Here is a 12,881-nt window from a genome sequence, read left to right as displayed (position 1 = left end):
AAAAGATTAACCTTTTTTTTTCTTTAAAGCTAAGTTCAAAGAGTTGTTTCTGTATTTAAACAAAGAAAACTCTGGGGTGCCTAAGTGACTCAAGTGGTTAAGTGGCGGACTCTTGGTTTCAGCTCAGGTCATGATCTCATAGTTCATGGGTTCCAGCCCCTCACTGGGGTCTGTACTAATAGCACAGAGCCTGCTTGGGATTCTCTGTCTCCCTCTCTCTCTACCCCTCCCCTGCACATGTTCACTGTATGCACACTCTCTCTCTTGCTCCTTCTCTCTCTCTCTCTCAAAAATAAATAAATAGATATATAAACTTTAAACAAGGAAAACTCACATGGAAGACTATTAGGCTTAAAAACCTATGGAGACAGATTCCACCATACAGTTAAAAAAAACTGTATCCACGTGATAGCATGTTAGGGTTCCCCCCAAAGCAGACCCTGACATAAAGTTGCAGATAGTCTATAAGAGAAGTGGCCCAGAAAACACCAGTGAGGAACTAGGGAAAAGAAAAGGAGGCATGTAATGACGTAACAATGACCAGGTTACCTGATAAACACCCGGAGAACCGTCCCGACAGAACCAACTAAACAGCTCCCGAGCAGATACCTCAAAACCTACATACCCGAACACGCGGAAGTGGGGTATTTATCTACCAATACCCGTCCCTCATTGGCTGATGAGTGAGCACAGAACCGACTCCACTCTTACAACCTGCACCTGTGCCCAGCCCAACACCAGCAAAGCCAGAGCAAGCCCTTGGATGGCAGATATTAAGGTGAGAAGCTCCACGTGTGCAGGACTGACTGCAGCTGTGGCAAATCCAGGTGGGCTGATAGAATATGGGTGGGGGTGGCAACAGTGCTGCCACAGCTGGTTATGAGCAGTTTTTCTTGAGCTTCCTCAAGAATGTAATCTTTTTCCACTGTTCATTACAGACCTGTTTTACAAACATTGGCCCACCTAAATCAGACCCCTTGCCAACAGACTACAAACCGCTACCCCCACCCCCCTCACCCCCTACACAACTCCACTTACCCCATCTTGCCAACAGTTCTGTCACTTTTTGTGTTAAATCAGTAATCAGTGTTTAAAGTAGCATGATCACATAAATACTGTTTACAGCTGAATCTCATGGTGTAATTTCTTTTCTAATACAACTTGTTTTTCTGAAGATAATAATTATCTTATTTTTTAGTTGCTTAGTATTCTACAGACCTATCATAACCTTATTTTCTGAAAACATTCAATCTCCTCTCAATATGTAGAAACAAATTAGGTAATCTATCAGTTGAGTTTTTAATTATTGGAGCTGGATTTTAGTCCATTCTCTGCCATTAGTTATGTGATCTTATACAAAAGATGAAGAAACATTTTGTCCCTCCATTTCTTCACCGATCACAGGAAGGCAGACATCAATTAAGCAACTCTTCTCTTTTTTTTTTTTTTTAATTTATTTATTTTTGAGAGAGAGAGACAGAGACAGAGTGCAAGCAGGGGAGGAGCAGAGATAGAGGGAGACACAGAATCTGAAGCAGGGTCCAGGCTCTGAGCTATCAGCACAGAGCCTGATGCAGGGCTCAAACTCACAAATTGTGAGACCATGACCTGAGCCGAAGTCAGACACTTAACTGACTGAGCCGCCCAGGCGCTCCTAAGCAACCCTTCTTGATGCAAAGACTTCATCTAAGAATCAACTGAGAGCCCAATATCATCTAGAAAAGAGTATATGCTTGAATTCTAAAATTCTAAAATTTTAAATTTCTTATTCCGAGATACGCGTCTAAAACAATTTGTTTTTCCTCCCTAGAATTCAACAGAGACAACTAGAACTGATGAAAGCATGAACAATATGATGCCAATCCAATGGTTTTGCCCAAGGTACTGTAATTCAGGATGAGCTCAAGGGATTTTCTTGACTAGTGAAGCTCATTATCATTAATAGCAGCTTCAAGTTCATATCTAAACGGGAAGGTGCCTCATGAAATAAAAATACACTAATTTACTATATGGGCTACTTTGTCATTTTCTTGACATTCTAGGGGTAAGATGAACCAAGAACTCATTAAAGGTATAAACATCATTCCCCTGTTAGTTGGACCCCCTTTCCCTATACTTAACCTCTTTTATATGGGAGGGGGGGCCGTTAGTATTAAATCTCCATTAAGTCTCACTCACCCTTTATGGGAAATTACACTGTGCAAGAGGTATCTTAGGTATTTTTTATAGTAAAATATTTCCTCTGGAAAATAAATCCTAAAAAGTAATTTTGTTTTACCCTAAGAAGAAAATAGTCATTCTACATTTCTGTAAAATGTAATTCATCATTATTACATTACCAGATTACATGCACAATTAAACTTATTTATTAAACAAGACATATGCCAACAACTTCATAATAATCCTCTAAACCATAATAGCAGATTTTCAACTTTAATAACAACATCATGCAGCTAATACTCAAAGGACTAATTTTAAAAGTAAGGGCATTTGGTAATTGAAACTGAAATTAAACAATTAAGCACTTGAGTAATTTAAACATGAACATAAATGTCCTGGCTGTGCTGCTCTTGGCTTTTAGTCAAATTTACTAGTGCCGGTTAGACTTTATCACTCTAATTATTCCTGCTCATATCAGATCTTGCTAAATAGAAATTGAGAATTATTTGAAGTATTTTTTTATTCCTATGTCTTTTCTGCTTCAGAAATGCATTACTATATTCTTCACACAGATAATTAAGAATAACCCCGTGATACTTATCATGACTCCACAGGAATTCAAACAGATATTTGTATACCTATTCCCAGAGGAAGCGCAAAGAAAAGTTTTGATAGAACAAAAAACTTATCCAGTGAGTATACTGCCTTGTTTTTAAATAATCACCTCTCTCTTTCAATGATGCCCCCTTCTTTCCATTTTCTCCATCAAATATAAAAGCCCACATTAGTCTCATCTCTTTACCTTCAGGAATAAAATAAAATAGGCTATCCCTTAACAATGAACATGAGAGAACAGCCTCTAATTTGGTAGAAATTATCTCTGCCATTTTTACTGTATGATTAGGACTTTTGATATTATGTAATTACAGTTTAATTGGGAATATTACTTCTTTTTTTTTAATGTTTATTTATTTCTGAGACAGAGACAGAGCATGAGTGGGGGAGGGGCAGAGAGAGAGGGAGACACAGAATCTGAAGCAGGCTCCAGGCTCTGAGCTGTCAGCACAGAGCCCGATGTGGGGTTCAAACTCACAAACCATGAGATCATGACCTGAGCTGAAGTCAGTCACTCAACCGACTGAGCCACCAAGGTGCCCCTGGGAATATTAGTTCTTAAGTGAATTATGAAAATCAGTGATTTTTTTAATGTAGAAAGACAAAAAAAACAAGAAATATTATGAATAGCCCATAACAAGGCATTGGCTTTGAAACAGAAAGAGGCAGCCAGACTGCCCCTGACCAATAGAGGCCATAAATATAATATAAAGCAGGCACCAGGAAAACATGGCTTCACCATCAAGACCTCATTACCACAGCCAAGTATACAGGCATGGAATGGACTTTTCAAGTTCAAGGAACAGCCCAAGTAAAGGTATAGGGATGAAAGAGCTGATGAGTTCCAGGGCATGTGGCTGGGGTCTAGGGTACAAGAGGAGAATTTATAGTAAGTGAACCTAAACAAGTAGGTACAGTCCAAGTCAAATTGATATGTTGTACACCTGAATGTAATGTAACATTGTGTATCAACTGTACCTCAATAAAAAAGAGAGTATTAAGCCATAAATCATTAAAAATTCTAGAATTTAAAGGAAAAAAAAAGTAGGTATAGTCCAGATCATAAAACAAACAAACAAACAAACAAACATGGATTCCAGGCTAAGCCTTTGGGATCATGTCAAGATGGCAATGGGGAATCACTATGCGGGGGAAGTAAAGAGGTTTTAGGTCTACGCAGTAACTCCCTGAGTAAGCTGGAGTAAGGCAAAGTGAAATCATTTATCCCAGAACCCTCCATCCATCTTCAGGACTGATCAAATAACATCAGGCCCTTCCAGAAAAGAAGACTTTTTGTTTAGAAATAGCGATGCTGGATGCCAGTATGAATACTCTATCTGGCAAAAGATATTGCTTATAGCAGATGGCATGTTAGTGATCCTCTGGGGCCACAACATCATGTTGCAGGTCATTGTCAAAGGTGTTTATTCCAGTAAAGCCAAAGTGCTGAGTCATCTGAACAGGCTGGATGTATCATGCAATATTCCTACTGTGTGCTCAGGGCTCATTTCTTCATTTCATTCAGTCAGCAAGTATTGCTTCAGGGCCTATCATGTGACAGGTGTTGTGCTAGGCTCTGGGGAAGCAATAGCGAGCAAAATACAGCCAATTCCTGCCATGATGGTACTTATGGTTTAGTCTATCATCAATGTTTATAATTCTGCCATCATAAGTAAAAGGTTGCTCCCCAAAGGGGACCCTATCTTCTATTCCTTCTTCCATCAGAAGCAGGAATTTATTTCTCAATAGCTAATTTCCTCCTAAGATTCACTCTTTACTGCCAGTACTGATGACAGTAACAGGCATTTTTTTTTTTTTTGTAGAAATGGGTTGATCTTGTACATGTTGTTTTGTTATCTATTTTTTATTAGCCATAAAGATATATTTATATTAAGCCTAAGACATCAAAGTCCAGAAAAAAAAGAGAGAGACTGATTCTTAGTGGCCCAAAGTGTAGGAACACTTCCAGCCAACTATGACCAGTACCAGACAGAACAGAGGGAAAGACAGACAAGTAGAGGTTAGATGTGAAATGCCACATATTGGCATCAGGACATCCAGCACTGAGAGCAGAGAACAGAGAGAAACCAGTGAGACAGTATGAACTACAAGAGACTGAATTTACACAAAGAATTTGAGAAACAAGCATGAGGACTTAACAGCCAAGAAGAGAATGTGATACCTTTAAAAACATCTTAAGAAACAGCTGTTGCCACCCAAGATCAAAATCATTCTACGGGTGGAGGCAAGTCAGGGCTTTCAGGTAAATAGCTGTGCCTTGTTGGCAACAAGAAGGGAAAAAGAAAAAAAAGATCCTTTACCAAATTATGTCCTTGGACAGTCATGAGAAAGCTTTTATAGGCTAGGATAATTTAAGAGCCCTCAAAAGGTTTATGGGTTGCCGTTTAAAAAAAAAAAAAGTACAAAATAAAAATAGCTGCATTTAGTCCTGTGGGGGAATATGGCACAATTCTTAAAATTTAGATTGCTTGTATTATTGAAAAGAAGAAGGTCAACAAAAATGACTATGTTTTGTGGCCACAAAATTCTAACGTGTGCCTATCTGAGAATTGGAGACAGAGGCGTTTTTCTAATCTTGCATTTTGCGGGGAGATTGAATGCTGCATGGCAGAGCCGAGGCCTCCAGCAGCCCTAAGGCTATGGATCGCATCGCCTCCTCGTTGCCCCAGCTACTATGGTATGAAATTTATACACGTTATCTCATTTAATCTTAGCATGATACTAAATATTTGTCCAAAGAGCCACTGGGTAAGTATGTGACAAAAGATAGAATACCCAGCAGTTCTATTTGTAGTCTATAAACACGTAATTATTCTTCCACAAAGATGAATCACTACCTTATTCCAAAGACCCTGATCCACCTAGCTCAGCAAATGAACAACACCTGCTAAAATTAGTGTATAAACACAAAGAGTACCAGGATGTTACATTAAAAACAAAAATTACTTTGGCCACATAACCACCTTCAAAGTTTTCAGTTTAAAAGAGAAGAATTATCCAACCAAGATGGACTACAAGGCACTCAAATTTATGACCAAGCAAAACTGCAGAATCACTTTCAGGGGCGCATTAAGAAACTAAAGTCTTCTGTGATTAAATATTCTTTTAAAAAAAAATCCCTTCCAGGATTAACATACTGCAACATTTTCTGTGTTGCAACACTAAGGAAATTAATATCTAAACGCTTGATCCTAGCTGTATTTAGAAGGGAGACCAGGGAGTTAATTTATTTTAAGAACCCAGATCTAGATCCACACAATTCGACATTCACTTTTTCATTCAAAGGTCACTAAAATGCATACGTCAGACATCTGCTGCTTTCTTTTAAGAATGCTGAATTTTAAACCCAGCAAGTCTAAATGTAGCTCTAATATAATCTACAAATGACCTTACTAAGTCTTTCTACATCCCATAAAAGTATATTAATTGTATAATTTTATTTAAGTTCCCAACTTGCTGTGATGTATTAGCATATTAAAATTAACTCTGTGGGCTCTAATCATTTCACCTTCTGAGCCAAGTTACCAGGACAAATTTGATAAAATTATAGTACCCCCTTGTGGTGTTACCTTCATACCCTACTAGGACGTTTTGTAATATTATATTTTTTTAAAATCTTCTTCCACTAAGATCAGTGGAAAACTAATTAACCTTTTCTAAATTCTAATAAAATCATGGGGAAATTAAAGGGGTTATCGCCAGATTGTGAAAACAGGTGAGACGGTGTGGCATTTCATCATAAAGTAAGAATATTTGGAGCCATACATATTATTTTTAGAAGAAAAACACTTTTAAGAAATATTTTCTATAGACTGATCCATATAGCCAAATTAAAGCACAAAAACTCTGAAATTATCCATTGGATTTTAGTTTGCCTTGCAAGCACATTCAAGTAACTGAAGAGGGAAAAATGGTGTTTTTGAATGGTAAATCAATGTAAATTCTGCACAAATCAGGAAGGAAAAAGAAAACTGGTAAAATTTAAATGCAAAGATTTTCCCCTCATAATTCATCCAACTTTCTTCTATCAGATCCAATTTAACTGTATATTATTGTCAATGTTCCCAAATACTCTATTTTAATTTTACTAAAGTTTATACTATCATTTAGCAAAACAAGTAAGATCTTTGGACACATATGTAGATATAAAGTTTTTCCTAATTTCATTTTATTTTTCCTATTTTTCCTTGCTTTCCTACCCTTCCCCCCATATATCCCTTACTCCCATCTCCTGATTTCCTAATTAAATTTCATCTTAAAAAAAAATTTTTTTTTAATTTTTTTAATGAAAAAAAATTTTTTAATTTTAAGTAACCTCTACACCAAATGTGGGGCTCCAATTCACAACCCCAATATCAAGAGATGCATGCTCTACTGACTGAGCCAGCCAGGTGCCCCTAATTAACTTTCATCTTATTCTAAAATGGGCTTTTGACAATAAGGCAAGGAATCATGGAATTAATTAATTAATTAATTAATAATTGAGAGAGAGATAAAACTATCCCCAATATTTTGGCAAGCCCTAGAATAATCCCACTTAGGTCAAAGGATCTTATAAGCAATCCTGTGATCTCACTAGAAGAAAGAGGAAAAGAACTCACTTATGAGTTAATACATTCAGAGCTACTGTCAACGAAATGGCAATTTCATATTCATACAATGTCCAAGTACCTTACTAAGTAACTAAGAATAAACCAGTACGTTTTTCAGATTAGTTCCACTTTGAGTTCAGCAGTGAAGCAGTTTTGCTCTGGTTCAAGCCAGTAAGCAATTCTAACTGATTTACAATGAAAATATCAAGAAGCTTTGTTTCAATTTAGTTCAGGTTCAGGTTCAATAAAATAATAGTTCTAGCGCAGTTCTGGGAATGTGGAAACATATTTACTAGTTTCTGATTCACATTCCATTGGCTTCCTGAATATAATTTAAAATAAAGAACATTGGATTGTACTCATTTAGGTATTCAGGCAACATTTTTGAAGTCCTTACTATGTTTCAGGGATTGTTGTGGATGTTGCAATACAAAAATGAATACAGCTAAACTCCTGCCTTAAAGAATAATCATATAGTCTGGACAGGAAACAGTCAAGCAAATAGGGGTAATAACATGGGGGGAACTATAGTATCCTAAGAGCTGTAATAAGAATTTCTTAAAGAGTGCCTCACTTTGGTTTGGCAAATGTCTTGATGAGCCCCTAAGAGTATGGATCCACCAAAGGGTAACCTAAAATAACCAAAAATGGTCACCAAATTTCCTTCTAAAGTCAGCAGGTCCTGATTTCTCTCTTCTAGGCTGAGCCTCAATATGTAGTTAGAGGACTAAATAGCAAGATGAATAAATAAACAAGCTGAATTTGTCCTGCATAAGAGAGAAAAGCAACTGAAGGTCACAAGGATGCATACAGATGTGCAAGGGAGAGCACAGAACTGGCCCAGAGCCACAACTCACAACCCCAGGGAGAACCACAATATTATATTCGATGTGAATGGCACTGTATAAGCCAACAGCCTTGCAAAAGCCAGAGGGACTTGGGCAGTGCTGGGCAGTATAAGAATCCCCAAGGGCCAAGAAGAAATTTGAGCCAAGAGCAGAAACATCTACAAGGGATTTTTGTAGTTATTTGCCTTGGAGTATGACATAAACCCTTTTCCCACTTCCTCTCCAAAATCAACTTTTCTCTTAAGATGTTTATAAAGTGAACTTGAAGTTTTACTATTGGTTTTTGTTTCCATATAGTAGATGATGGTGGCAGTTGTCACTTGGGGCTCTGTTGTGGTGAAGGCCTTCAGTTTGTGAGCTCAAAGCAGGTCTTGACCTTGCATCCTCATGGGCCCACAGCATACACCGATCATGATGATGCTGGACCCAAAGGGCAGGAGAAAAGTTGATATCAGAGTTACACAAAGTTATAATTTAAAAAGTAATAAAAGCTAAAACAGAGGTTCAGTGAGAGAACAAAAAAGGAAGCACCTGCTTTGCCTCAGGGAAACAGAAGCATCATGGAGAAAGTGACTTTTAAACTGAGTCCTGAAGGATGAATAGCAGTTCTCCAGAAGAAAAATGGGGAAAGACATTCAGCAGAGTCAAGGGTGTGAACAAAGAGGGGGCATTTGGGGATTACCAGGAGCCAAGTGTGGCTGGAGAAGAAGGGCATTCCTGTTCCATTCCATGCAGGTCTGTCAGCAGGTCTGTCCTGAAAGACTGTCAGTGAAATCTGTCAGTTTTACACCACTTATGTGTTTGTGGGAACAGGTGTCCCCATCTACCTACTACCCCATCCTCCTACTTCTTACTTCCTACTTAACAAAACTCCTTGAGAAAGACTCTAGTTGAATGTGTTGTTTGTCCTTCATGGTACCTTCCCTCCCATTATTCTCTTGTGGATGGAGTAGAGTTCCCTACCTCATGTATGTTGGGCTTGGTCATGTGATGTGTTTCAAACAATGGAATTGTAAACAGAAAGGACACTGTGCCAGTTCTATAGCGGAGGCCTTAGGAGGCATCCTGTATTGTGGCCCCACTTAGCTGTAGGTCCCAGAATGAGGAGACATACTGATATGGGCTGAACTGTGTCTTCCAAAAAATCATATGAACCCCCAGAATTTAACCCCCAGAATCTCAGAATGTGATTATATTTGGATATGGGGTTTTAAAACAGGTGAGTAAGTTAAAATGAGGCCACTAAAGAGGTCCCTGATCTAATATGACTGGTGTCCTTATAAGAAAAGGAAATTTGAACAAATAAGGAGATACCAGCACCGTTTGCATACACAGGAAAGAACACAGTGAGGACACAGTGAGACACGGCCATCAGCAGGCCAAGAGAAGGGCTTCAGAAGAAACTAAACTTGCTGATACCTTAATCTTGAATTTCTAGCTTCCAGAACTGTGGGAAAATTAATTTCTGTTGTTTAGGCCACACAGTCTTTGCTATTTAGTTAAGGTAGCCAAAGCAAATTAATACACACATGGAACAGACTTAACTCATCTTGTAGACTGAACCAGAGCCAAACTACAGATCCATGAGCAAGAAACAGCGTTTATGGCTGTAAACGACCAACATCTTGGGGTTGCTTGTTATGCATTATTATTACAGCAAAAACTGCCCAATACACTTTGATTTCCTAATTCAAAACCATTTAGCTTCTAAATATGCCATGAGGTGTTATTGCTAAATAACATCCTGTGCTGCTGGTTTGAAACAGTTAATAAAAGAAATAAACCAAAAACCAAAAACATCAACAACCTAAAGAGACAGAGAAAATTCTTTTGTCTTTATTTATTCTGATTTTCCTTCTACTTGCCCTTGGAGACTATTTCATAGAGTCACTGAGATTATAAGATCTAGAATCAGATTATCTAGGTTCAAATTCTTCTGGCTTTATCATTTGCTAGCTTTTGCAGTCTTAGGCAAATTACTTAATTTCTCTGTATCTCACTTTTGCTATCTACAAAGTGAAAATATAATAATATCTACCTAAGAGTTGAGAAGATTAAATGAATGAATAAAAGAGCTTGGAGCAATGTCTGACACTACATTTTCACTCATATTCACTGTAGGTATCACTGTCTGACTACACTGAGGATTATCTGCTTGCTCATGTCCCTCTGTCACCCTCTACTTAACACCAAAATCTCCCCCATCCCCAAAACCCCTTCCAGGGATCTGTCCCAAGACTTTTCTCTTTTCATTCTAGACATTCTCCCAAGGTGATCTGGTCTATTCCTATAACTTATACTATACCTACTCAAATCTGTATATTTATTCTAGACCTCTTTCTGAACTCCAAAACCACATTTTCTACTGCCTACCAGACATCTCCAGGCTTTACCTTGAAGCCTTCTGGTGAAGCCCTACATCAGTTGGAGATGATCATCAGAGAGACTATATATATATGCGTGTGTGCGTGTGTGCGTGTGTGTGTGTGTGTGTGTCCTATAGCTTCATAAAGATAATGCGTCTTAATGAGAACCCAAAGGCATGCTAAAGTCACAGGAGGTAATAATAATAATTATATTAATATAAATTATTATCTATTGAGATCCTTTCTAAGAAAGTTCTTCTCTAAATATTTTACACATATTAAGTCTTTTAATCTTCATAGAATTGCTGTGTGGTAGGTACTACTATTACCTCTTTTCAAAAAATGAAAAAACCAAGGCACAAGGAGCTTATATAACCTGTGTCATACAGCTGGAAATGGTGTAATCGGAAACCAGGCAGGGAGGCAAACTCTGGAGTCTACCATTTTAACCACTATATTTCACTTTCTCTCAAAAATAAGACCTGATGGGGCTCCTGGGTGGCTCAGTCGGTTAAGCGTCCAACTTCAGCTCAGGTCATGATCTCACGGTTCGTGGGTTCCAGCCCTGCATCGGGGTCTGTGCTGACAGCTCAGAGCCTGGAGCCTGCTTCAGAGTCTGTGTCTCCCTCTCTCTCTCTGCCCTACTCCCACTAACACTCTGTCTCTGTTTTTCAAAAATAAATAAATGTTTTTAAAAATTTTTTTAATAAATAAGGCCTGAATAATTTCTCAGACATTAAAACAAGCACATCAATTATTATTTTTAATACTAATGGCTAACATTTTGGGGGCCAGATATTCTTTAAAATGAAATGCTTTCCACACATTAATTTGTTTCATCCCTCAATAACCCTGTAATGCAGGTCTTGGCATTGTACCCACTCTACCTATGAGGAGACCAACACCCAGAGAAACAGTAAGTAATTAACCCAAAGTTACACAGTCATAAGTAGCAGAGATAGGACCCAACCCTGGCAGTCTCACACCAGCATCCATGATCTCAATGACTGATGCCTCAAGAGATGAACACTAAACTATCTCTTGACTAACTGTGAGCATTCCCTCTCCTATGCCACACACCAGTATGCAGATGCCATTGGAAGATTTCCCAGTTCCAGTACCCATGAGGCCCCACCTGTGGGGAACTGACACAGCCTCTCCATCTCTCTCTGGGATTACATGAATCTTGTCACTGATTCCATGCGGCTCTGCTCCATCCCTTCTACACCCAGCTTCTTCTTACTTGTGGTTTCAGTTACAACACAATTTTAGCTTTCATCTGACTTTGGCTTGCCCTGGTGCTGACTCAGTACTCTACCCCACATGACCCATTAGCCCAGCGCCCTACAGCTAACTGGCTACAGTTTCTGTCTCTGAGTCAGAGACAGTCAGCGGACTGGTCACTGGCCAGCCAGTGGGATGGCTGATCTAGATGAGGTGTCCATCTCCATCAGCTACACTGGATGGGAAGCTAGATTCACATGGTAGAGGAAATCAGAAATATTCAGCATAGAAAAGAGAAAATGTAAAAGAAAAAGTGACCTAAACTATGGACAAACTATCACGGGAACAAACTTTTTACCTCCTCCCAACTTTCTTTTAATGGTCACAGTGGCAATCTCCATATCACTGATGTGTTGAAGCAGACACAATAAGGAAGGTCTAGGAAGAGATTTCTGCCCAGGCGAGGCAAGGCTGTAGGTGATCTCTAAGGTCTCTATGAATTTGGGGACAATTCAGTATTCGTTGAAAAATGTACCAAATACACCTTAGATAAATATTTTAAATGTTCTCCAAAATACCAACTTTCAGATTGTCTGATGAATTTTCTCCACCCTTTCAGGAGGTTGCACTTAGACGGCACGTGTAAAGGCACAAGAGGCAGGAAGAAACACCGCACAGAGGAAGGAGCTTCACCAACTCCACCCCTTCAGCAGCACCTGTCACCCTAATGGCCCTGGGTCCTCTCTTAATAAAATTAAACTCCACCCACCAGAATTACAATTAAATGACTAGTTAATAGTTTCTGGACTCCCTGAATGTCCCATGTTATATGGAATCTGCCATCATCTATGAGTGAATTTTAATAGCTGAAGATTTATCTATTACTTTCCCTGCACAACAGCGTGAGGTGCTCTACCTGACCAGATGCTGGATACAAAGCTAATTTCCTAATTAGGGATACTGTCCCTAATTTCAAGGGCCCACCATCCAGGGAAGGAGGGAAACACAGTCATAAATAACATAATAAAGAATACTCTGGCAAGGCACCTGGGTGG

General features: G+C 38.7%; 1 long non-coding RNA gene across 1 annotated transcript; it reads left to right on the top strand.

The window, feature by feature from the left end:
* The first annotated feature begins 509 nt into the window (after window positions 1-509).
* On the top strand, window positions 510-12,587 carry LOC131499545 (uncharacterized). Its single transcript, XR_009255945.1, has 5 exons — window positions 510-778; window positions 1,811-1,881; window positions 2,733-2,852; window positions 11,466-11,518; window positions 12,446-12,587. It is a non-coding gene; the product is annotated as an uncharacterized LOC131499545 (long non-coding RNA).
* Window positions 12,588-12,881: the final 294 nt, after the last annotated feature.

This window comes from Neofelis nebulosa, chromosome 17 (assembly GCF_028018385.1).
Source record: "Neofelis nebulosa isolate mNeoNeb1 chromosome 17, mNeoNeb1.pri, whole genome shotgun sequence".
NCBI classification, from domain to species: Eukaryota; Metazoa; Chordata; class Mammalia; order Carnivora; family Felidae; genus Neofelis; species Neofelis nebulosa.
Note: the sequence above shows the minus strand (reverse complement) of the source record. Positions and strands in the feature narration are given on the sequence as shown.